This window comes from Haematobia irritans, chromosome 3, assembly GCF_050003625.1.
Source record: "Haematobia irritans isolate KBUSLIRL chromosome 3, ASM5000362v1, whole genome shotgun sequence".
Lineage (NCBI taxonomy): Eukaryota > Metazoa > Arthropoda > Insecta > Diptera > Muscidae > Haematobia > Haematobia irritans.
In genome coordinates this window covers 62261899-62288036 of record NC_134399.1, presented here as the reverse complement: position 1 = coordinate 62288036, position 26138 = coordinate 62261899, and the positions used below count along the sequence as shown (strand labels likewise).

General features: G+C 28.8%; 1 protein-coding gene across 5 annotated transcripts in view; it reads left to right on the top strand.

Moving 5' to 3' along the window:
• Positions 1 to 26138, top strand: part of Nost (Nostrin) — a 278724-nt gene that overhangs the window by 190897 nt on the left and 61689 nt on the right. For 2 of the 5 annotated variants that reach the window (XM_075302368.1, XM_075302367.1), the window contains exon 1: positions 2760 to 3058. The exons of the other annotated variants lie outside the window; for them this stretch is intronic. The gene's annotated coding sequence lies outside the window, so the exon portion shown is untranslated. Of the gene's footprint in view, positions 1 to 2759; positions 3059 to 26138 lie in introns of those variants that run through there. 5 annotated transcript variants of the gene reach the window in all.

The window sequence follows — 26138 nt, the reverse complement described above, 5'->3', positions numbered from 1 at the left end:
ATGATTTTGGTCTTGAAACCTATGAAGACTAATTGCAGCTTTCTCACTTCTAAGAGTTTTAGAAGAAATTATTCAATTTTATTAATTGTTTTATAAAATTAATTGTTTTGCAAGCCAACACACTATACACTAGGCTACATCGGTGCTATTGTTCAGAGATAACACTAGTTTACAAAATAAAATTGTTTTCATGTACACAGAAAAATTTCCGTAGTTAAACTAAAGCTAAATTTAACTTATTTTTATTGGAAAAAAATTATTTGCTAGAAGTTAAATTTTATTATTTTTTCTGAAATTTTCCACAACTTAATGAGATTTTATTTTTTTATGTATGCCTCAAAAATTTTATGAACTAAATGTGGGTATAAAGTTCAATGGCCGTACACATAAGTTCAATATGAACTAAAGCAAAAGAAGATTTTCGTACGATTCCCAAAAATAGTGAGAATGAACTACTGTATGGTTAAAATGGTCATGACTTGGCGCCAATGATTTTCTTCTTTACTTTTAGTTAATTGTTTCTTCTATGAGAGGATGAGGAAATCTCAAAATGTGGAGTAAAATGTAGTTCAATTTTCGTGCGAGGTAATTCATTCTTCCTATAAAACAGTTTACTTGTTTTTTTGGTGTACATTTGATGAGAGTTGACTTTTCATATCTATTTTCATCTGCTGAATCCAAAAATGAAGCTTATTATTTTTTTATTTTGAGAAATCCCGTTTTTTTTTTGATAAATCCCGTTTTTCACTAAAATGCATTTTTGTGTGTCCGAGTTGCATTTTTTGTGAGTGAGTGGTTCATATTTATATGATCTGAGATCGAAGTTATTCACAATGGCTTATAACTTTGTCTTTTTCCGGTCGATTTTCTTCTAGTTGGTCTTTTGTTAACAAAAGTTTCTTATTTTGAAGGAAGTATTTAGACACATTTTTGTCAAATTTACAAATTATATCTTGTGGGAAATTTAAATTTATATGTGTATAACTTGTTTCACATTTTCAATTCATTTATCTAAAGTACACTAAAAAAGTGAAACAATTTACATTTATTTTAGTTCAATAATAATAATAATAATGTTTGGAGAGAGTTTCCTTTACTCTAATAATTTTAAATGAAATAAAAAACGGGAAAAAAATATACACAAATGTTGTATAAAGATTTACTAAATTCCCTACGGGAAATTGGTGCAAATTGCCACTGACGGACCTATCACAGAACTGGTACCTGTGCTCCAGTTAGTTTCAATTTTTAAATAGTCGTAATTTATTTATTTCCGTACTCGCTTGTTATTAAAATCTTAGATCCATTAAGATTTTAAGATAAAACAATTTCACATTTTGTGAAATAAAATTATCAGAATAACCTATTGTTCGACATATTTCAAATTTTTTTTTCATTTTGGGTTCGATTGGGATGCCCACATTGAAACAGATTTCTAAGAGTTTGTCCGAGACTGTCTGTCTATGGGGTGCTCCTGCTAAATTGTCCCAGATCGTGCCCTTTGGGATGAGTCAAAGATGCGTCCTAAAATATAAATTTACCCCGTCAATGACAAACCCATGTTAAAGTGACCGGTCCCTTCCATACGTTTTGACCAGAACTGGGACTGGTCCATACACAACAGGGACTAGTCCTGTCGCGGTTTTGTAGTTGATCCATTTCCCGTAGGGTTCATACTTCTCACAAAATAGTTCATTATTTCTTTAAATTTATAAATTTTACTTCAAATGCGCCAATCTTGAACTTCGTATGGCACTAAAGAAATTTTTGCAATTTTGAACTCCAACTTTTTCTTTCAAGCAACAAAATTTTCTTTCAAGTTTCAAGTGAAACAAATTAATTATGTCTAATAAATTTTCTTGAGTTTGTTGAAAAATATTTATTTATTTTAGTTAAAATTTTCTAAAAATAATCTAAATTTTCTAAAATTAACCAAAAGTTTTCTTCCTGGTGATCTCACAGTTTTTTCAGTGTACGCAAAAAATTATTAAAGTGAAGGAGCTTTTTCATATAGCGGCATTCTTAATTAAAACATAATAATTTTCATGAACTAAATAAAATAAAATTAAATTAGATTTAGTGCTCCCTTTTTTGAGTGTACCATCCTAGAACGAGTTCACGCTTATACCAGTGTGAACTCGTGCCAACCACCGTGTACAATGGTTAGCATGCCTGCCTTGCATACACCGTGGTGCAATGGTTAGCATGTCCACCTTGCATACACAAGGTCGTGGGTTCGATTCCTGCTTCGACCGAACACCAAAAAGTTTTTCAGAGGTGGACTATCCCACTTCAGTAATGCTGGTGACATTTCTGAGGGTTTCAAAGTTTCTCTAAGTGGGTTCACTAAAAATGAGGTCCTTGTGATTGAGCTTAACATGGAATCGGGCAGCACTCAGTGATAAGCGAGAAGTTCACCAATGTGGTTCACAATGGACTGAATAGTCGAAGTGAGCCTGATACATCGGGCTGCCACCTAACCTAACTTAACCTAACCTACGATACTCCTCAAACCTGAAAATTTAGATATTGCAAGATTATATATTAAAAAATATATATTTATATTGTTATTACAAACAAGTTGCACCTGCTGCTTAAGAAATCCCCCATAACCGCAGTTAAGAAACACTGTAGTCGCTACTCTTTACTCATGAACATGTGTTAAGAGCACCGCTGTTACTTGTGCGACTGATTAGAAAAAAACGACCGGTGATTGTTTACCTCTCCACAAGCGACAGAATTAGTTTGAATAGGGCGTTTGTGTGGTACGGAACGGTTTTCGGTTGGGAATAATGAATGCGCGCGTGTACGTCATTATGATTAAGACCAACTGACAGTGAAAGAGTAAACAAAACAATCTCTAGAGAATGCTGCGTGTGTGGTGATTGTGCTAAAAACTAATGGAGTGATGAATATCCTAAAACAACAAAATAAATAGAAAATTAATTATATGTTCATCAATTAAACAAGTTCTGTGTATTATTACAATAATCAAAAGCATTCAAAGATTACCAAGTGGAATAATTACAAATAATTAATTGCTATTAACAGTTTTATGGTAAATTATACCGTTAACATTTCTTAAAGAAAACAAACTGAGAAATTTAAACAGAGCAGCAATATTAACATGTAATAACTCCATCTCTTCAGAGAGCTTAAGGAATTTAAATCAAACTCTTGCGACATCTCCCATCATGTTTTGATAAAATCTAAAAAATACTCCCCTCAATTTGTTTCAAAATGCAATTTTTGCTATAACATGCATAATATTTTCCTTCTGTTTTTGTTTGTTTACAATTCATGAATTACCTGTGAAAAAAGTGCCTCAAAGAGTGATACTAGATCATTTACACAAAGTCACCCGAGATCATTGAAACTGAAACAAATTCGAAAAACGGTCAGTTTAACAACAACAACATTTGATTGAAACAGAGTAAAAAACAAACCATGCAAAACACCACCAAACCTTGAATGCAGCTACAACTACAGCATCGAAAATTTAAAATAAGCACCTCTTGCGTGTTATTGAATGCAAATTTACGGTTATTTGGATTTTATTCGCTCACCTGCTTGAATGTTGGTGCTGTTATTAAAACACACACAAGATTGTATTGCACTAATTTTAATTATAAATTTAAAATAAACACAAAATTATTGAAAGGCTAATGAAAACAAAATTATTGGACGACTAATTGAGCAAAACAGTAATTAAAAAAAAAACAACGTTTAAAGAAATTTGTAAGATTTTGTAAAAAAAAAGTTGATGTACTCATAGGCATTAAAAAACAACAACAACAACCAGATCAACGAATGCATTGCAATTATACTCACGTTGCTTTATTTTGTAGTAAAGTTTTCCTATCATAAACCATTACAATGAATTAGAAAAGTATTTTTTTCTAAATAGTTGATTTTTAACGATAACAGCACCGAAAGAACAAAAAAAGAACTAAATATGCAATTTTTGCACAGCCAAGGAAAGTTTTCAATAAATGAACGAAATGTTACATTCTTTCAACGGATCTTTTCTTCATAGTTTTTATGAAAAAGTTTCGTAATTTCTATGAAAAGAACTAAATATATAATTTTTTGCACAGCCAAAGAAAGTTTTCAATAAATGAACTAAATGTTACATTCTTTCAACGAATCTTTTCTTCAAAGTTTTTATGAAAAAGTTTCGTAATTTCTATGAAAATTCGTTCTTTTAATGAAAAACTTTCGCAATTTTAATGAAACGCTTCGAAATTTTACGTCTCATACAATTTATGAAAAAATCCGTACTTTTAAGTGAAACAAATTAATTATATCTAATAAATTTTCTTGAGTTTGTTGAAACATATTTACTTATTTTAGTTAAAATTTTCTAAAAATAATCTAAATTTTCTAAAATTAACCAAATGTTTTCCTCCTGGTGATTTCACAGTTTTTTCAGAGTACGCAAAAAATTATTAAAGTGAAGGAGCTGTTTCATATAGCAGCATTCTTAACCCTAGACAGTTATCATTCGTCAAAATGACGACACGTAATTTCATTTTCGATTAAAAAGGCATTTTAGTCTATTGGGAAATGATAAATTTAAGTTATACTAATTCTACCGTTTTATGAAGTTTTGTTTTATACTACACGGATGAAAAAGACTGTTTTTCAAATGTTTGGCTATAAACATTATATGTTTGGAACACAAATTTTTAAACACAATATTTTTGAGTGCAAGCATATAATGTTCATAAACTAGCATAACATGTTTGGGACATATATGTTAATATGTTAGAACATATTATGTTTGGGACATAAAATGTTTGTAAATATAATATGCTTGGATGAAAAAATCCGTACTTGTATTGTCCAATAACGACAATGGAAAATCACGTACCTTTTATGAAAATCACATACTTTTTACGAAAAAGTTTTGTATTTTTCGAGTAGTTGGCAGTTGTGGTATTGGCCAAGAAACTAAAACGAAAAATGTTAATTTTTCAACAATTTGTAGTTGCTTCATTTTATTAAAAACATACACAGAAAAAAGTCGTCTTTTTTAACTGATGCTACAATTAAGTTATATTTATTAAAAAAACATATTTTGTTTTAGTTTATTTTTAAAATTTTATAAGAAATTTTCCCAACGAATTTTTCTTTATTCCAAGTATGTCACAAAAATTTTATGAACTAAATAAAAGAAAAAATTCAATGACATACAACTAAGTTCAAAACTAACTAAAGCAGATGTTTTTACACGTACACATTTTAAAATTAGTAAGCATGAACTACAGCGTGGTTAAAATTGTAATGAGCTGACGCTTAAGATTTTTTCTTTATTTTTGATTTTCCAGAAGGATGCGTTTCGTAAATGGTAGTTAAAAATACACAAATGTCAAAAAATTTTAGTTAATTTTAGTTAATTTAATTATTCTCAAAATTTTGAATAAAATGCAGTTCAATTTTCGCTCGAGATAGTTCATTTTTCCCATAACATAATTTACTATTTTTCTGTGTACACTCAGAGACACATTGAACCCGTTAGGAAAGAAAATTTTGGTTAATTTTAAAAATTAACTAAACTATATTACAAACGCAAATATGACACAAATAAGTAAAAATTTTCGACAACTTCAAAAAAATTATTAGATATACACTGAAAAAAGGCCGTACTTAAACTAACTGTAAATTTAACTTATATTTATTGCGAAAAAATTATTTGTTTGTAGTTAAATTTTAGTTATTCTTTGAGAAATTTTCCATAGTCCAATTAAATGTTTCTTCTTTTAAGTATGTCTCAAAGATTTTATGAACTAAACGTGGGTTTAAAGTTCAATGATCGTACACGTAAGTTCAATATTAACTAAAGCAGAAGAACATTTTTGTACGATTGTCCAAAAATAATAAGAATGAACTGCTGTATAGTTAAAATGGTCACGATTTGGCGCCAATAATTTTTTTCTTTACTTTTACTTTAATTTTTTTTCTTCTATGAGAGGGTGTAATTTCGTGAACTGCAGTTAAAAAGATGCAAAAATCGTTAGCGCCATATGATGAAGTGCTGTGGAGTCGGAGTCCGAAGATGTTGCTGGAGTCGGAGTCGTAAAAATTTTGCTCGACTCCGACTCCGGCTAAACTAATTTTTTTAAAACACTTCACATTTTTTTTAAAGTTTTTACGCAAATTAGTTTCCATTGCGTTATTCATTCGATCAATATACGGTATGAATGCAAATGAAAAGCAACTTCCAATTACGAAATGTAATTGGAAGTTTCCTAGTATGTTAGACTAGCAAATGGGCTGAATCGATGCATTTTACCACCATAAAAATTTATTCAAAATATTTCGAACAATCAATTTTATTTTTTTAACTTTATTTTAAGACCATATAGGTATACATATGTCGATTATTAGCAGAAAATTGTTTAAAAAATTTATTTCTATAGAAAATTTTGTCAAAATTTTATTTCTGTAGAAAATTTTGTCAAAATTTTATTTCTATAGAAAATTTTGTCAAGATTTTATTTCTATAGAAAATTTAGTCAAAATTTTATTTCTATAAAAAATTTAGTCAACATTTTTTTTTCTATAGTAAATTTTGTCAAAATTTTATTTCTATAGAAAATTTTGTCAAAATTTTATTCTGTAGAAAATTTTGTCAAAATTTTATTTCTGTAGAAAATTTGTAAAATTTTTATTTCTAATGAAAAAATTGTCAACATTTTATTTCTATAGAAAATTTAGACAAAATTTTATTTCTATAGAAAATTTTGTTAAAAATTTTATTTCTATAGAAAATTTTGTTAAAAAGTTTATTTCTATAAACAATTTTGTCAACATTTTATTTCTATAGAAAATTTTGTCAAAATTTTATTCTGTAGAAAATTTTGTCAAAATTTTATTTCTGTAGAAAATTTGTAAAATTTTTATTTCTAATGAAAAAATTGTTAACATTTTATTTCTATGGAAAATTTATTTCTATAGAAAATTTTGTTAAAAAGTTTATTTCTATAAACAATTTCGTCAACATTTTATTTTTATACAATTTTTTGTCAAAATTTTCTTTCTATATTTTGGTCGAAATTTTATTTCAATAGAAAATATTGTCAAAATTTTATTTCTATAGAAAACTTCTTACTAATGCTCACTGATATTCACTGCTAAGACAAAAACTTGTAAAAATTACTCAAATTTTCCTATACCTCTAATTCATATATATCGACTGATGAATCATAAATGCATTTTTGAAAAACTGCGTAAATTGAATATCTTTACATGAAAGAAAATTTCGTTTTACTAAGATCAACCCGGCTTTCATATTTAAATCTTCAAAATTAATGAAATCATCTTTAAAAAAACGTTTAAAAGTAGGAGATGAATTAAGTACCCAAAACTCAAATTTAAACCAGAATTGTGTCTTAAATGTGTCCCTACTTTAGTTCCAATCTTTTTTGGCTTATAATCAATACCAAAATCATTAGTGTAAAGCCAAATTCTTTGGAACCGGGAATGATTTTTTTCAGTGCATATTGGTACCCAGCAAAAAAATTTGAAAGTTGTTCTACAGGTACAACTTTAAAAGAACTGCCAAAATTGTCCCTCCAAAGAAGTTCTTTATTTTAACTATTCAGGAAGTTATTTTTATTCAATTTTGTATAACTAGCTTTTTTCATTTAATTTCATTTAAATCTCATCCAAAACAAGCCCATGTTAAATTCATCGCTTCTGTGCCAATTTTGCATCACTTCCGGATCGAAAAAAAGATGTTCTCTCCATTCTTCGACAGATAGTATAGGCCAAATATTGCTTATTTCTATAAGGCCAATTGATCACGATTCAAGAATCATGGCTTCAGAACAAACACATATATCTTTTTAACTTATTGAGGTAGGCCCATAAAATTGCAATATTTTCTATATGCTGATCCTCCATTGAAGAAAGACAAGTTTTCCTTAATGTAAAGGAAATAATTTTTAAAATAATAAAATTTTTTATATTGAATTGTTGAATTAAGGATAAAAAACTTGTATAGATGTATATGTTAAGTTTTATTAGTGAAGAAGCCGAATTTTCGCCGATCACCTCATGATTTGATGCAAATTTTTTTTCGCATTCTCATGAGTACAATGGTTTTCTTCCAATGTATTACTGAGATTTCTAGATATTTTTGCACCTTTCCTTTTGGAGTTTGTCAATAATTGTTTGTCCCTTGATCTTTCGAATCTATCCTTTTGATTGTTTTGGTGTAAGATTCATGTGCTTCTTTGAACTTTTAAAGATTTACTAGGTATTGCAAACAGAATCAAAAGATCGACTATTCGATCTTCTGAATCTTCTAAATGTGAAAAAGTGTAATTTTGGAACAAGTGTATGAAAATTCCTAAGGATCCCATATATGTGTCACTCATTAATTTGTAGTTCTCATTAGTTTTCATATTATCAAAATATTTAAAATACAAACCAAATTGTATGGCATTCTCTTTGCCCAAATTGCTCAAAAATATTTTTTTTTGTTTTTGGTTTATATTATCAAAATATTACAAAATTCATAATTTCATTTTCGGTGTTTATGAAGTTTGCCAAAGAACACGATGTTCATTGCTGAAGGTTGCATTTTAGATGTGACTGCATTGACGTTCTTACATGCCAAGAACATAACTTTGTTTTATTCTTTGGTACATTAAACAAAAACCAATCTGAGAAAAAAAAACGTGTTGTGGTAAAGATTTTATTTTGAGGCTGTGGTCTGTACGCGATTCATTGAGATTTTCATTCTATAAAGGTCAATTTTTTATGTTTTCGTGGCTAATATATCTAGTTAAGTAACACAATTTTCAAAATTATGTTCCAAAGAAGCTGGTTGAGTTTTAATGAATGGGGTTCGGAGTTGGGAGATAAGTCTAGAAGAGAATACGACAGAGTAAAATTATTGACAATAACAACAGAAGTTGAAATTTGTATATGACATTTATTAAAACAAAAAAACGTGCATGTTTTAACATTTTTCTTTTGTTATCGTAGGCACAGTAAAAAATATGCTTGGAAAGAATCAGTGACCATAAAACGGTGTCCGTTGTACATTCGAAGACCCGAGGGTCTTGCTCCCGATATGCTCGTATATGGCCCCAAAAGCCAGAAATTTACAATGATTTGCTTTAAATTTTATGCAAATTACACTTAAAAAAAGTCAACCCATCAAGAAAGAAAAATTTGGTTAATTTTAGAAAAATTTAACTAAAATGTACTACAAACGCCGTCGATATCACAAAAATAAGTAAATATTTTCACTTGCTAAAGAAAATTTGAAGGAAAAACTTCTTATGAAGCTCAAGATGGGAGCAGTGATGCAACTCCCGAAGTGCAAAAAGCACCAAAAATTATAAATTCTAAGATACCAGTTCCCGCCACAAAAACTACTCCAACAAGCAATAATTCCATGTACTACTACTACAAAAAAAAAAAAAAAAACTAAAGATGTATTATAGAACTTTTGGGTATTGATTTCATTTTAAGCATTTTTACTCTTATGAAATTATGAACCTCTTTCCAAGTGTACATCAGTACTATTTCGAGGGAGAAACGAATTTAGTAATTTGTGTATAATTTTCCTTCGTTTTTAATTCATTTACTCAAAAAATTATTAAAGTCAAGAAAACTTTCTCAAAAGAAAAACAAGTAAGTAAAGTAGAAAGTCGGGTGGTGGCCGACTATATCATACCCTAAACCACCATTACAGAATTAGTAATCATAAGCATTTGTGGGGTAACATATAGGTCTGGGAGATAGACCGCAGTTGCATATTTAAGAAAATTAAGGGGTACATGTCTATGGGTGCTTTGTGTCAATCTGACTATAGCTCATAGTCAATCTTGCCAGGGAAAATGTTCGGTTTACCCTACAAGGACAAAAAAAGTTCCCTACTTTCCTATACATTCCCAAACAATTTTCCCTACTATATTTTTCGTTAAATTTAAAAAATTTTACAAAACAAAAATGGTTCTAAGTACTTTATTATCTTAAAACATGAATATGCAACGTATATAACTTAGAATATAAATTTGTATTACCACCACGGTTGCCACAGTTGGTAGAATTGTACCCAAATTAGTAATCTTTTTTGTTAAATCTCTATAAAAATAAAATTTTGGAAAAAGTTTCTAAAAACAAATTTTTGTGAGAAATTTTTCTATAGAAATAAAATTTTGACAATAAATTCTATAGAAATAAAATTTTGAGAAAAAATTCCACAGAAATAAAATTTTGAGAAAATTTTTTAAAGAAATAATATTTTGAAAAAAAAATTGTATAGAAATACAATTTTGACAAAATGTTCTATAGAAATAAAGTCTTGACAAAATTTTCTACAGGAATAAAGTTTACCACACATTGTTAAAGATCAAGCCTTGCCTTCTAATTTCCTCCTCTACACGCAGAGAAGAAACATGATAGTCACAATCATATTCGAAGAGCAAAATAATATGATAGGAGCTATTTTTGCGGCGACCATGTAACATTTTAACCTGCAACCATGTTGGCTCAGTGAACATGGTTCTAAGAAAAATGTAATTGTCCTCATCTAAAATGTTATTATATTGATAAAAAGAATTTTGTTTGAATGAAAAGACAATGGTCACGATTTAAAATGTTATGGTATTCATTAAAAATGTTTTTCTCCTAGTTAAAAGAACATGGTCACAACCTAAAATGTTTTGATCTTTATGAAAAAACTTTTTTCATCGTCGAAAAAAGGACGCCACTTGAGAAAAGAAAACACAAAATTAACTTTATATGTTTGTTTTTATTTATTTATAAACTAATTCATTGTTTATTTGTATTTATAATGCCGTTCAAGCAAACATCATATATTTTTACACACTCTATTTTATTTCAATTTCAACAATAAGTAATTATTCCATATTTACATCGTGCGCATAAAATGTACAAACGCAGACATCATGTAACTGCAAATAAAAATAAATGATACCATATAGCAAAATGCAGAACAAAAAACAGGTACATTTTTTCAATTACACTTTCCTTTTTTGTGTTCACATAAAACCACGTGCCACTTCTGAATAAATAAATTAACACAAAACACAGTAAATCCGTATTCTCCGTCCATTCCAAGAAACAATCAACACACGACTGACGCGCAAAATGAAAATCGTGTGTACCTGCTCAATGTTTTTATAAAACTCTTTTCGCTGCAAACAAGTTAAAAAATTAAATGGTCACGAAAAAAATGTAAATGGTTTTTATGGCCATGTAATGGTTCTAGACATGTCTATACTTAAACTATAAAAATACTTTTTTCCCTGTAAAAAAGTAAAAATATTGAATGGTCAGATACATGATTTTCCCGACCATTTAATGGTCTCAAATTCTATCATTTAAATGATAGAACATGTTTGCGGTATTTGAGAACCATTCAAATGCTTATTGCCACCATACATTTTTCTCCGCTCGAAAACTATTTTTACAAAGACAAAATAAATGATTTTCGCGGCAATTACATGCTCTAGATAAGCATTAAATGGATGCGGCAACCATGTCCAAACATGGTTTTTCTGTGCGTGTAGAGCCACCAAAATGTAAAAATTATTACAAATTGTGTTGAGTGAAAATGTCCTACATTGTGGCCCTACGTCCCTACAAGACGCTAAATATTATAAAACCCCTACATATAGGGAATTTCCCCTACTTCTAGCAACACTTGCTGTGTTGATATTGCACCTACGGAATTAGTATGCCACTAATATTGAGCCCATTATTAAAAAAGAGAAAATCGTTCAATTAGTGTGGGTAATAAATACAAATTTGTAAAAATCGAGCAATATTATTATGTAAGAGCTACAAGTACGTATAAATACGATCGGCTAGTACATCAAAATTTGAAATTTGAGTACCATTGGTTAATAAATAAGAGTACTATGGCCAAATTTGGGAAAATCGAGCGGCGCATATATATGGAAGCTATACCAATTTGCATAATATTGTGCGGGTTTGATTAATACCACAAAAGGTTACCTTGTGCAAGATTTGAGTAAGATCAGTTAAGAAATGAGGCCTGTATGGTCAAACATAAGGTTATTAGAGGCGAATTTTTCAAAATCGGGTGATACATATATGGGAGCTATATCTACATCTGAACCGATTTCGATGAAATTTTGCACATATAGTCAGTACTATAGAGGACTGGATCTAGCCAACTTTTAGTAAGATCGGTTAATAAATAAGGGTTCTATGGCCAAAGTTGGGAAAATCGGGCTATACATATATATAGGAGCTATATCTAAATCTGAACCGATTTCGATGTTTTTTTGCACATACAGTTAGTGCTATAGAAGACTACATTTAGCCAAATTTGAGTAAGATCGGTTGATAAATAAGGGTTTTATGGCCAAATTTAGAAAAATCGGGCGGTACATATATATGGGAGCTATAGCTAAATCTGAACCGATTTCGATGATTTTTTGCACATATAGTTAGAGCTACAGAAGATTATATTTAGCCAACTTTGAGTAAGATCGGTTGACAAATAAAGGTTTTGTGGCCAAATTTCGGGAAAATCGGGCGATACATATATATGAGAGCTATATCTAAATCTGAACCGATTTGGATGAAATTTTGCAGAGTTGAAGGGCAATGGAAAAGATTACCTTTTGCCAAATTTGGTGACGATCCGTTTGAAAAAAAGCGCAACGTGACCCCATTTGTCGACATCGGGCAATACGTATATATGGGAGCTATATCTAAATTTGATCCGAATTCTTCCAAATTCAATAGCGTTCGTCCTTGTGCCCAAAAAACTCCCTGTACCAAATTTCATCAAAATCGGTTAATAATTGCGACCGGAATCCTGTGAACAACAAATACATGGACAGACGGACGGACGGACGGACACCAAGCGCTAGATCGACTCAGGAGGTGATTCTGAGTCGATCGGTATATATTTTATGGGGTCTAAAATCAATATTTCTGGTGGGCACATTTTTTGGCCGATCAAACTTATTATACCCTGTCCACTATGTGGTTTAGGGTATAAATAGAGTTGAATTGGCTTTAGAGTCATTGAGGGTTCATTTGTGTGAACTTTCAACTTCACGTACGATTTACGTGAAAGTTGAGTACGTGAAACTGTGTGTAGAATTAACATTCTTACTACGCATGCCAAATTTGGTCAAAATCGTTTCAAATTTTGATATAGCTTCCATATATATCTTTCGTCCGATTTAGATTCATATGACCACGCAGGCCAAAGTTTCCCTACGAAAATTCTGAAATTTGGCACAGAGAGTAGACTTAATATTCTAGCAATGTGTGCCAAATTAAGTAAAAATCGGTTCAGTTTAGGATTAGGTTAGGCTAGAATGTCCACATTGACTTCATATTTGACATTGAGAGTAGATTTTACATTCTGTTTAAGTGTGCCGAATTTAATCCAAATAGGCTCAAATTTAGATAAAGCCCCCAATTATATGTTCTTTAGACTTGGGCAAAAATGGCCAACTACCCACATGTTACACACAATTTCAAGGATGATTTACCCATATTTTTACTCCATCCCGGGAAATTAGTGGGTTAAAATTTGAAGTCTAGAGGCTTTGTAGAAGTGTAAAAATTTTGCCCAAATATGTTGAGAGACTTTTCACTTTCCTTACCTCGTTGGTATGGTATGTCTTCCTACATAAAAAAGCCATAGGTTTGGATATGAGAAATTTGTCGTTAAATTCTAATCCAATGTTCAAGCTACCAATTGAGTCTTTAACAGAAAACTAGTAACACGCGGTGTGGATACCTATTTTAAAATGCTAACGATTTTATGACTGCTGATGCTCATTAGTATGTGAGAAAATATAAAAATTTGAATAACATAATTCGTAAAATGTTTCATTTCCAGACACTAAAAGATTGAATAACATTGCTATTGATCCCATTAGTCGAAAGATTTGTGCGTATCGATTTTAGGCCAATGTGGCGAAATGTGGCCATTGACCTGAAATACTCGAATACTCCAATATGCATCTGATTCAATCTGAATTCGTAAAGTTTTTGGGGACAATTTATTTTCGATTTTATTTGGAATAGCGTACCCATGAACCATTTTGTTCGTGTTTTTGTGATTTGCATCGGAGTCATTTCGGTGTGATGGTATAAACTTTTTGTTTGTGTCTGGTCCATCGGCATTCAAATATCGTCAGATTATATCTATTTGAGTTAATTCACACATTTTGCCCGACATCTTTCTCCTTACTTCTCCTAATCTCATGGGTTTGTGGTGAATCTTGAAAATGTTTTCTTCTTAGTTCATACATCACTTTTTCTCAATTTCATGTTTGTTTCTAAATTGACATTCGGATGGAGGGATTTTAGATTTTTGTAATTTATATTGGATTAGATTAAATACAAATACAAATTTAACAATTTTTTCTTAAGATCTGAGGTATTATATTTTGATCCTCATGGATACCACATAAGATAGTTGCCTGACCAACTTTATTGCAATAGAAAATGTCGTTAAATGTCGCTAAGAATTTTATTTTCTGCTTGTGCAGAATACAAAACAATTCTACAACAGCGATACACTCATGTTATATCTGTATGAAGCATCTGTCTATCGTATTATCAGATTAATTCTACACCAAAAAAAAAAAAAAATACTTTCCTCCGGAACGAAATTGTAGACAACCGAAATTCCCATTTATTTTAAAATATTTTCTTTAGGAGCTTTACAAGGGTTGTCTTTTATATTGCGAGGTTAAAGAACAAAAACAACTATTAACCATCGAAAATTGATTTATGGTTTTTTCACAATATTCCCTATTAAGATCTATAAACTTTGACACGCAGTTGTTTAAGCCGAGGTGTTAGAGCTCGAATTGTCATGGTGAAGAGCGATCGGTCGGCGATTGATTTTCCTGATTTCTTGGAAGAATATGTCGCAAACGTACCAGACGTTTGCGACATTGTCGTAAATACGATCATTTGCTTGTAAGTGCTTCGTGCGTGAACAACTATTTTTGGATTTAGCTTATTTTGAAACATATAAATTCGACTGCTTTTTAATTTCGGGCTCATAGGAGTAACTCCACCATTCATTATCTGTCACGAAGTCATAGACGTGTTTCGAATCATCGTGATCGTATTTATGGAACCAATGGTTGCAAGTCGTTTTTCACCGATTGACAAATTCTGTGGAATCAAACGTGAACAATTTTTTTGTGACAGTCGAATGTTCAAACAATATTGCATGTGTGCTGATCCCAATAATCCCAAGGTTGTTTCAATCTCACAATAGATCATATGACTATCTTGCAATATCAGTTGGCGCACAGCATCAATTGTTTCTAGAACAACAACGGATTTTGTACGACCTTCACGAAATTCGTCTTGAAGTGAACTACGACCTCAGTTAAATTCACCATATACACAAAAAAAAATTCTGATTCAACCACGAAATTAATTGATCCAATTAATTTTTTAATTGAAATGTCTTCAATCGCAGAAATGATAGTATCAATTAAAAAATTAATTGACAGTCAATTAAAAAGTTAATTGATCCAATTAAAAAATTAATTGATACTATTAATTTGTGTGATTGATTTCTATCTCAATTAAAAAATTTGATGATTCAATTAAATTTTTAATTGAATATTTTTTAAAACTCAACTAAGATTTTAATTGGAAACATTTTCCTGAAATTTTTTCTGTGTACCATCGGTAAACCCTGGTGCTTGAAGGACCTTCATCGACAAAAAATTTAAGTAAGTTCGTCGATGCACTGTTCTCAAGTTAATCCACGTCGATAGTTGTAAAAACTAATCGCACGATAGTTTTCACGATTTAATTCCGTTTTTTGGGCGAGATGAATCTTTTAAGATGCTGTAAAACAACATAAATAGCGAAAATCAAAATGTTCTGAGTACATATAACCTCAAAAATGTTAAGCTTTACTAGAGAGCAGACTGCAACACTAGGGTTGTCCAATCCTAATCCAATCAGAATAAAAGGAAAATATCTTGGCGTCAAAAGAAAACTTAGTTTGTCTAAAAGTTCAATCCTCAGAAAAGAAAAGTCTTTCAGTGTTGTCAGATTGACGTTTCCTCATTCACGATGTTTCGCCGATATAATGTCCCAACGACAAAGGCCCTTTTATTTCACTGTTCTCATTTATTAAAGTAGAAAACAGGGATTTATTTTTTTTAATACTAATGGGATCCAATTTCACAAAAATATTTTTTCTTAATACGCAGAATGCTATTTTTTAAAATTTGAGGGTGTTCTTGTACTTCATGGATGTTTTTCAATTTTTTCATTATTAATTAAATCCTTTAGCTTGTTTTGAAAAATTAATAATTTGGTCTTAATCATCTTTTTTATTTTTTTTTTAATTGTGAAAATGAAATAACACCTCAAAATCAATATTACAGAATTAAATACATTATTACCACAAACAGGACCAATGCAATAATTCCTTCAAAAATCAAACAACTCCACAAAAATCTTTATTTTTCTTCTTTGTAGATAAAATTGGGGACATATTTCGTTTTCAATGTTGGTGATTTATTGTATGCGGATTGTCTTCCTTAAGCCAAAACTAACATTGCTCAAATACAATCTGAGCTTTTTGCACGTAAAAATATTGTCAGCAAAAACCAAAATACTACAAAAATTAGTTTTTTTAATGGTGACGGAAATCTTAAAATACTATCGCGGGCAAAAAAAAAAACTATCAAAAAATGCATAATTTATTCTAACACATCTATTTCTTCTCCGTTAAAGTCAATGTGCATCACGCCATTCAATATTTCCTCTGAGAGGACACTTGAGCTTGCTAAACAGTCAGAATTCAACAAGTTGCACTGGAAAAAGAGTTTTCTTTTCTGAGGAACGAAATTTTAGACAAACGAAGATTTCTCTTGACACAAAAAATTTTTTAAACGAATAAAAACGAGTGGAGGCAATCGATGCAACGCTTTTCATAAATTCTGATTTATTTCTTCTTAAAGAAAATACCTTTTGACAAAGGGACTTTTCGTTTGTCTAAGATTTCTTTCCGGAGGAAAGCATTTTTTCTTTGTGTGTGCTATTTTTATTAAAAATTTATAAAGATATTTAAAACATGCATTTATAATTTATATATTGAAAAAGAAAATTATAAATTTCCCACCACCCTATTGTGGTTCATACAACAATCATTAGTAGCTGCTTTTAATTTTGTTTAATTCTAATTTTATTTTAAAATCAAACAATTTGAAATTTTGCCAAAATAGAAAACATTTGTATGAATATCACAACACATATAATACATATATATATGTATATATATTCATTATCTGGCTATACTCGAATAAAAATATCGTTATTATTAAATTTCTTTTTCAGTTCATTACACTATGCAACAATAATTAGATGTAGCAAATGCCTTTGGCGAAGGAAGTCCAAAAGCCAAAAGTGAAAATGATTTACATTTTATTATATAAAAAATTCAAATTAAATTAAAATAGAATAAAATAAAATAAAATAAAATAAAATAAAATAAAATAAAATAAAATAAAATAAAATAAAATACAATAAAATAAAATAAAATAAAATATAATAAAATAAAATAAAATAAAAAAAATGTAAATTTAGTGTTCAACTGTCTAATATTTTTTGATTCGACAGCTAATAAAATTCACCTTGTGTGTTATAACGCACCCTGTTTGTAATTAGAACATTTGTTTATTCATACAATCTTTGTAGGTTTTTGTGTAAATAAATCAAAGAAAATTTGCTCAATATACAAACAACAAAAACTAGACTATCTTCTTTGAGTAAATTCTACAAAGCACAAACCAACTAATATTTATTTTGTTTTAACAAAATTTTCTTCCCAAAAACAACACATCATAATTTTTTTGAAGGTGTGATATCTATCGCCCCGAAAATTTTTTTGTAAACATTTTTATAAACCATGGTACTATTATGACTGATTGATTTGGTCTGGCTGTTCCATTTAATTATTTGTTCTACATTGGCATTACTTTTGAATTAGCTGAGGCCTTCATAGATAAATAAATACCAATTTATTGATGGTTTCTTAAAGGCAGACGACAAAACTACAAAACATCATAGGCGTAAGACCATGACATAGACCTACAACAAACAGCGCACAACATTAATAAAAAAAACAAATAGCCAGTTTAGCTTTTAATACTAAACAAAAGAAATGCTTTTCTTTTCACAAAAAAAAAAAAATATAATAAAAATCAAAAATCTCATTCTATAAAAAAAAATTCCTAATGCTAGCGCAAAGCCATGGAATTTATTTTAATGTTGCCTATCATAGGTGTGACGTTAGCAGTGGAAGGAAATGATCAGACCAAAATAATTATCAAAAGTTTTATGACCTTTTTTTAAATTCCATGGGTTTGGTGTTCCACCTGCCTATGGATCTGTATCATATAGCTTTTTTTTTTTTTTGATAGGTCAAACAACTTTTTCGTTCGCTATTCTTTGTTTGATTATAAAATTTTGAGGTGGAAGCTCATCTACCACCCCGCTCCCCTATTGGTTATTCTCTAAATGGTCATAAATATTTTCCTCATTTTGTTATCAATTTCTAATCTTTGACAGAAATTGTCTTAAGAAAATTCAGTGATGGTGGTGTTTTCTTTCTTTATATCCATTGTCATCTGCCATGAGTAAACACAATGTGTTTTTAAAAAATCATCATCAGCAACAATGGAAAGGGTTTCCATGTATCTATGGAAGAATTTAGTTTATTGTAATCATATGCCATAGATTTGATAGAAAATCTAGTATAGATATACATACTTCACGTATTTATCAAATGCATAACAAGTTCTCCATTGTTAATCTTAATTTAATCGTATAATATTAGGTTTATTTTTAATGAAATCATTTTTAGATCTTTTGATGTAATAAAGAGGAAGTATCCCTTCCATATGGTAATGGGTTTAGATGAACCATGGTTCTGGTTACCATGTGTAAAGATCAAACTATTATGATTCTTTATATATATTTCCTTCAAAAAACAAAAACAAAAATATTTTGACAAAATTTTCTATAGACATAAATTTTTAACAAAATTTTCTATAGAAATATTTGAAATAAGTTTTTACAAAATTTTCTATAGAAATAAAATTTTGACAAAATTTACTATAGAAATAAAATTTTGACACAGTTTTATTGACAAAAATAAAATTTTGGCAATATTTTCTATAGACAAAAGTTTCTAAAGAAATAAAATTTTGACAAAATTTTCTATAGAAATACAAGTTTGACAAAATTTTCTATAGAAATACAATTTTGAAAAAATTTTCTATAGAAATAAAATTTTGACAAAATTTTCTATAGAAATAAAATTTTGACAAAATTTTCTATAGAAATAAAATTTTGACAAAATTTTCTAAAGAAATAAAATTTTGACAAAATTTTGTATAGAAATAAAATTTTGACAGAATTTTCTATAGAAATAAAATTTTGACAAAATTTTCTATAGAAATAAAATGTTGACAAATTTTTCTAAAGAAATAAAATTTTGACAAAATTTTCTATAGAAATAAAATTTTGACAAAATTTTCTATAGAAATAAAATTTTCACAAAATTTTCTATAGATATAAAATTTTGACAAAATTTTCTATAGAAATAAAATTTTGACAAAATTTTTTATACAAATAAAATTTTGACAAAATTTTCTATAGATATAAAATTTTGACAAAATTTTCTATAGAAATAAAATTTTGACAAAATTTTCTATAGAAATAAAATTACACAAAATTTTCTAAAGAAAAAAAATTTTGACAAAATTTTCTAAAGAAATAAAATTTTGACAAAATTTTCTATAGAAATAAAATTTTGACAAAATTTTCTATAGAAATAAAATTTTGACAAAATTTTCTATAGAAATAAAATTTTGACAAAATTTTCTAAAGAAATAAAATTTTGACAAAATTTTCTAAAGAAATAAAATTTTGACAACATTTTCTATAGAAATAAAATTTTGACAAAATTTTATGTAGAAATAAAATTTTGACTAAATTTTCTATAGAAATAAAAAAAATAAAATAGAACAAAAAAAGCCAATTTAACTTTATTTTAGTTGAAGGAATTATTATGATTGGAAAAAGTTTACTTTACTCTAATAATTTTTTGCGTACGTTAGTTAAGTGAACTAAAAAAACGGGAAAAAATATTATACACAAATTAAGCATAAATGTTTACTAAATTCGTATCTCTCACAAAATAGTAATTCTTTAAATTTGTAAATTTTACTACAAATGCGTCCATCATGAACTTCTTATGTCACTAAAGACATTATTGCAATGTGTAACTCCAATTTTTTCCTTCAAACTACAAAATTTTCTTTAACAAGTGAAAAAAAAATATTTATGTCTATTAAATTTTCTTGAATTTGTCGAAGAATATTTACTTATTTTTGTGATATAGGAGTGATGCCAGCGTCTGTAATACTGTTTACTTAAAATTTTCTAAAAAAATCTAAATTTTCTAAAATTAAACAAAAATAAAATGTTGACAAAATTTTCTATAGAAATAACAGGTTGGCTGCTAAGTCCCCGGTCTAACAAAGAAAAACACAATTTTTTGTCAAAATTCGTTTTTATTATTCAACATAGTTCCCTTCAAGAGCGATACAACGATTATAACGACCTTCCAATTTTTTGATACCATTTTCGTAGTACTCCTTCGGTTTTGCCTCAAAATAGGCCTCAGTTTCGGCGATCACCTCTTCATTGCAGCCAAATTTTTTCCCTGCGAGCATCCTTTTGAGGTCTGAGAACAAGAAAAAGTAGCTGGGGCCAGATCTGGAGAATACGGTGGGTGGGGAAGCAATTCGAAGCCCAATTCATGCATCTTTGCCATCGTTCTCAATGACTTGTGGCACGGTGCGTTGTCTTGGTGGAACAACACTTTTTTCTTCTTCATATGGGGCCGTTTTGCCGCGACTTCGACCTTCAAACGCTCCAATAGCGCCATATAATAGTCACTGTTGATGGTTTTTCCCCTCTCAAGATAATCGATAAAAATTATTCCATACGCATCCCAAAAAACAGAGGCCATTACCTTGCCAGCGGACTTTTGAGTTTTTCCACGCTTCGGAGACGGTTCACCGGTCGCTGTCCACTCAGCCGACTGTCGATTGGACTCAGGAGTGTAGTGATGCAGCCATGTTTCATCCATTGTCACATATCGACGGAAAAGTTAACAGCTGCAAACACCGCTCAGAATCATCAACACGTTGTTGTTTTTGGTCAAATGTGAGCTCGCGCGGCACCCATTTTGCACAGAGTTTCCGCATATCCAAATATTGATGAATGATATGACCAACACGTTCCTTTGATATCTTTAAGGCCTCTGCTATCTCGATCAACTTCATTTTACGGTCATTCACAATCATTTCGTGGATTTTTTTTGATGTTTTCGTCGGTAACCACCTCTTTCGGGCGTCCCGAAAGAGGTGGTTACCGTCCTCCGTGCTCATTTCACCACGCTTGAATTTTGCATACCACTCAATTATTGTTGATTTCTCTGGGGCAGAGTCCGGAAACTCATTATCAAGCCAAGTTTTTGCTTCCACCGTATTTTTCCCCTACAGAAAACAGTATTTTATCAAAACACGAAATTTTTTTCACAATAACAAAAGTTCTTTCACAAAAGACGCTCTATCTCACAAACTAATTGACTTACAGACTTCAAATTTTGACACGAATCATTTGAAGGTTGGTACTATATAAAATTAATATGCATTTAATATTAGCGACGCCATCTATGTGTCAGACCGGGGACTTATCAACCAACCTGTTAATAGGAGAGATCAAAATATATAATAAATTCTAATACTGAAATAAACTTCTAAAATAAAATAATAAAATAATTCTTTCGAAAAAAAAAACTTTTTTCATAACACCCACAAAAATTCCATCAAAAACTTCAAAATACGATTATTTAAATTTGGTAGATTTTTGGTAAAATATTCTTCAAACTTTGGTAGATAATTTTTGACATGAGTGTCAAAAATCATAAATATGAATAAACAATGTCACATTCAATAAAACCCCATTTCTAGCGACGGGCATATATGACGCTTTTCTCTGATATACAATTTTTCTTGACGTCTTAAACTTAATCTTCTCAATGAACATGTATTCTTCATAGAGTTAGGAGATTGTTTTTAAAATTGGTAAAATTACATTAAGGAAAATTGTATTGAAATGATTTTCGATGATATTGTCGTTGAAAATCATACAAATCTTCAAAATTCGATAATTTGTTGTAGCCTAACTATAAGGCTAAAATGTATTCCAAATTAGTAAATGCCTTTCAAGACTTTATTTTAAAGACAATTTTTCCACTAAATATGTTATAATCTATGCGTGAACTTGAAGTTGGACACCACATGATGGAAAATTGCAGAAAAACTATAAAAAATTAAAATTTATTTCCTAGTATCAAGTACTGAATTAATACTCAAATTTAAAAAAAATAATTGCAACTTAAATGCTTTCCCAACGCAATACCACAATGATTAGTGTGAAGACAAAATCTTTGGAACCGAGCAAGCGTTTTCTAATGTATGGAAATCTATATGTTACCTAACTGTGATCAGATTGTTTTCTAAGTTCAATACTGTTTGCCTTTGTGCAAAAAAAAAAACCAAAACTGTGCCAAATATGAAGGATAACCAGGATTAGAGAGGGTTATTCCATCTAATGCTAATACGAATTTTCATATTGATTTCAATTTACCATAGCTGCGGATCATATAGTGGTTTATTGTATAACAAGTGAGAATGCCACCGACCTAATTATATCTTCATATAGGGCGTCTTAAAATCTTAATACTCTGAGATCTTATCGTAAAAGTAAATATCAAATTATTTGCACAGAGAAGGACGCAATGACGAGAAATTAGATAAAATAGAAATTCACATTTTATTAAATAGAATATTTAAAGACTTATGACGTTTAATGGAGTATTTAATTAAATGAGGGATAAGAACATTCCCTCTAAACTATCCATACTAGCAAAAGTCAACAATTTTATATTTTATAGCAACCGCAGTCAGACAACACATGTCATTAAATAAATACATATAATTTTTTTTCAAATTTGTTTTATCTCCATACCATATTTATAAAAGAAAAGCACTCTCTTTTTCACTTTGCCTTTCTCAGAACGTGCATATCATTGAAATATGAATGGTGGCAGAATGTTATGTAAATTTTATTTTTAATTGTTTATTACTGAATATGATCTTTTCATTTTTTTTTTTTTTTTGGAAAAGAACTCAAAATAAAAAACGAAACATGTGTGAATTAATGGGGGGAGGTAACTTGCTTTGCGAAAATTAAAAAAGAAAACGAAAAACAAAATCATGGTTAATTTGTTCATAATTTTTGTTGACAGTCTCATTGTAATCACTTGGTATTTTTAATCACCGGAAGATAAGACCTTGTGTTTTCTGCAATATTTACATTTGATTATATGCGATATGAATCGCATATATGTTTATAACGTCTTTTTCTTCTTAGCTTTAATATCACAAGATAGAGAAATATTCTTTGATAAAACAAAAATATGAGTAACAAACGTACAGCTTCTAAAGCACACATTTTAATGATATTTTTTTGGTTAAATTAAAAATTAAAAAATATTTATATTAATGTCTTAAAAATATCATGTAAAAAATGTAGGTATCAATTTCCTTGTAATTGTTTAATCACTTCTACTTGATATGGATACATTATAATAAAATGCGATTTATTTTTATCAATAAAATTTGTTGTCTGTTTTTTGACCGCAAAATAAAGATATCATTTACGCCTACTTAAAAAAGAATTCGATTGACTGGTTTACTTATGTAATTATACATTTATTGCACGTAAAGAATAATTTAATCATATTTTGCAAATAAATGTATTTTCCGATAGCAAATAAGTTTTTTTTTTTCAAAGACATATTAAACGTTATTTCTATAGCGTTCATCACCATACAAAAACTCTAATATGCATGACCATGAATCTACCAACAGTTTTGTTTCTTTACCAAAATCTTTAAGCAGAAACAAATTACTCAGACTAGAATAAAATCAGAATAAAATTTTGAGCTTTCTTGGCGAAAATCTTTTTTTACAATTATTTTTCGAGCTTTATGGACAGATATAGATTAAGGAACATGGTTAATAGAGCCATTGAAAAGAAAACGCCAGATTTTTTTATTTCGTTGGCGTGAATTTTCATCCTAATAATTTTCTTAATACCGTAAATAGGACACATTTTGAGATTTCTTTGTAAAAATTTATTACAAGTACATATATTTATCCAAAAGCTGCTTTTGGTATAGCTTTTAAAATTAAGAGAGGATCACGTGTTCCAACCAGGGCTGTGGAGTCGAGCCAATTTTGCTAGACTCCGACTCCAGCATTTTTCATCGACTCCGGCTCTGGAGTCGACTCCGGTTAATATAACTAAATCTCATTTTAATACCACTAATTTGTAGTTCTATTGTGGGGGTACCGTAAGTGGATCGATATAAAGTATCGTATTTATTTATGTGTGAAAAAAAGGTCTTAATTTCACATTAGATGCCAATTGAACTCTATATTTCAAATTTAGGGCAATGTTTAATAAATAAAATAATGATATAAATACCCATCATAACATGAGAAGATACCAACAGTATATGTATTTGTGGACCAAAATTATTGATACTATCTCAAATCCTTTAAATTTGTTGCGAGCTATATAAAGGTTTATTTTCCCATATGCATGAATTTGAATCTGAATCGATTTAGACTGAATCGAAAATTGTATATACTTCTACAAAATCTATGTACTTAAAATTTAAATCTAACGTTATGGGACGTAACATAATTTTAACAAAAAATAAAAATGCAAGGAAAGTCTAAAGTGGGGCGGGCCGGTTATAATATACTCTGCACAACTTTGTATTTAGATCTACATTTTGACAAAATCTCAAATCAGACTTCTACAAAATCTCGGGCAATATTTGGGAAATATTTATAATTGTTTAGACAATTTCGCAAAAATGCATTTATGATTCATTCATTGAAATATTTGATTCATTTCTACAAGTTTTCGACTTAGCAGTGAGTATCATACAATTATGGAAAAATTTTTGTCTAGTAAATAAAATTTTGCAAAATTTTCTACAGAAACAAAATTTTGACTAAATTTTCTATAGAAAAAAAATTTTGACTAAATTTTCTATAGAAATAAAATTTTGGCAAAATTTTCTATATAAATCAAATTTTGACCAAATATATAGAAATACAATTTTGAATAAAATTTTTATAGAAATAAAATTTGGCAAAATTTTTTTATAGAAATAAAAGTTTGAAAAAATTATCAATAGAAATACAATTTAAAAAAAAAAAACAAAATGTGTAGCAAACAAAATTTTGCAAAATTTTCTATAGAAATAAAATTTTGCAAAATATTCTATAGAAACAAAATTTTGACTAAATTTTCTAAAGAAATAAAATTTTGACAAAATTTTCTATAGAAATAAAATGTTGACCAAATTTTCTAATAAAAAAATCTATTACTATAAAATTTTGGCAAAATTTTCTATATAAATAAAATTTTGACCAAATTTTCTAATAAAAAAATCTATTACTATAAAATGGTGTCAAAATTTTCTATAGAAATCAAATTTTGACCAAATTTTCTAATAAAAAAATTTATTACTATAAAATTTTGGCAAAATTTTCTACAGAAATAAAATTTTGACTAAAGTTTTATATAAATAAAATTATCAATAGAAATAAAATTTTGAAAAAAATTTTATATAAATAAAATTATCAATAGAAATAAAATTTTGAAAAAATTTTTGTGTAACAAACAAAATTTTGCAAAATATTCTATAGAAACAAAATTTTTACTAAATTTTCTATAGAAATAAAATTTTTACTAAATTTTCTATAGAAATAAAATTTTGACAAAATTTTCTATAGAAATAAAATGTTGACCAAATTTTGAAATAAAAAATCTATTACTATAAAATTTTGGCAAAATTTTCTATAGAAATAAAATTTTGACCAAATTTTCTAATAAAAAAATCTATTACTATAAAATATTGGCAAAATTTTCTACAGAAATAAAATTTTGACAAA